The sequence below is a fragment of the Myotis davidii genome, unplaced genomic scaffold, assembly GCF_000327345.1.
Source record: "Myotis davidii unplaced genomic scaffold, ASM32734v1 scaffold274, whole genome shotgun sequence".
NCBI lineage: Eukaryota > Metazoa > Chordata > Mammalia > Chiroptera > Vespertilionidae > Myotis > Myotis davidii.
Window position 1 is genome coordinate 808059 of NW_006285613.1, and position 1778 is coordinate 809836.

At 40.4% G+C, this 1778-nt stretch overlaps 1 long non-coding RNA gene across 1 annotated transcript in view; it reads left to right on the forward strand.

The window, feature by feature from the left end:
- The window catches only part of LOC107181934, a 19820-nt gene extending 19057 nt beyond the window's left edge, over positions 1–763 (forward strand). The window contains exon 3 of the long non-coding RNA XR_001512651.1: positions 753–763. This is a non-coding gene — a long non-coding RNA (uncharacterized LOC107181934). The remainder of the gene's footprint in view (positions 1–752) is intronic.
- Positions 764–1778: the final 1015 nt, after the last annotated feature.

The window sequence follows — 1778 nt, forward strand, 5'->3', positions numbered from 1 at the left end:
TGGAATGAGATAATCAAATAGTAACACAGTTAACTTATTATGTAGCTACAAAGAGTGAGAAGTAACATGAATGAAAATCATGGTGAGAAAATGGGTGTGTGTGTGTGTGTGTGTGTGTGTCAAAGAGTTAAAGTAGGGGTGATGAAGAATCTAAGAAATTTTGGGAAGGATCAGTTTAAGTTAAAGAAGTAAAAAAAGAGGGATATGAATATATCTGGGAAGGCCCTGAACCAGAAAGGGGTACTATCAGGGAAGTGCAGTGTAATTCTTGGTGGAGACCAGTCAGAGGTAGGGCAGACCAGTGCTTGCTGGCCACATTAAGGATTCTGAGATTTTCCCTGAGGGCACTAAGAAATGATTGAAGGATTTTAAGCAAAGGAATGACAAAGATCTCATTTATGGTAAGATATAAATACCATGAAGAGCACTGAGGTTGCAATATGGAGAGTACACTGCAGAGGGCATAAATTTGGAAGCATGGAGACCACTCCACAAGCCTTGTGCCAATCCAATTGAGAAATGGTAACCACTTGGACTCAGGTACTGACCATGCAGATGGAGGGAATGGACAGATTAGTGATGGGTAATAAAGAGAGAGAGAAATCAAGGCAATTTTCAAATTTCTGAGGATCTAACAATCTTTATAACTATATGAGATGGATAATGTTATATATAACCTATATATAATGTCATATATAGAAATTTGTGCATTTGACAAATATTTCTGGAGCTCCCAGAAAAGTGATTTACAGTGATAGTGACTTGACTTGGAATACTGTTTCTGTCTCTTATTAAGGATGTGACCTTGAGCAAGGTTGTTAACCATAATAAGTATGAGGATCCTCAAACACTGTCCTGAACCAGCTCTGAGATTGCTGAGATTCCAGAGGTTGTGTAAAACTGGTGGAATCCACATGGCAGAGGTGGATCCTGCTCCTTAGAGATCTGATCATGCACCATTGTCATAGAGAGCAGCATCAAATCCCATTCTTCTCACTGAGTCACCCGTACTGTGTCACCTGAAAGTGAACAGGCATTTCAGAAGGGTCTTCCTGAGCTAACAAATGCCAAGAACGTGCCAAATGGCTGCTTCTCTCCAGGGGTAAAGGTTGTTACAGCAGCATTTGCAGATGTTGGTATCTGTAGGGTAACAGATTAGGTGAAACAGATGGGCCTAGTGTAGGAATTCTAGCATTCCAATGTCATTTTATTCCCTTTTCAAAATTACACTTATTTCAAAATGGACACAGTCTCAAGGCCAGAAATACAATATTTGATGGAGACCATGAGTAATTAAAAAGAACATGCCTGAATGAGCAATTCAGCAGATACTCATTTCTGGCTGGTGCTTTTAAAAAGAATCCAGAAATGAGAATTTTTATGAGAACTCTCCAAATATTTAAATGCTGGATCAATTTTTTTAAAAAACGAAGTGATATGTGAGTCAAATAAAACCCATCTGAAGCCCAGATGCAGTCCCTTGGCCTCCAGTTTGGAATCTCTGGTTTCCACTCCCTCACCTGGTCCCCTCTGGATCAAGTAACTGGGGATGAGTGAGTAGGATGGAATTTAGGCTGTGATAGTAGAGCAGTGTGATGCTGACACAGAAGCCTGCCTTCCCGAATGAGGAATGTTCCAATCAGATGAAGTGACACAGAACATAAATGTAGGAAAAGGAATGGACATTTGAAACTGAAGGACAGATACTAGTAATTCAATCACTTTATAATGAACTAGGGGCCCGGTACACGAAATTCGTGCACTGGGTGGGGTGTGGG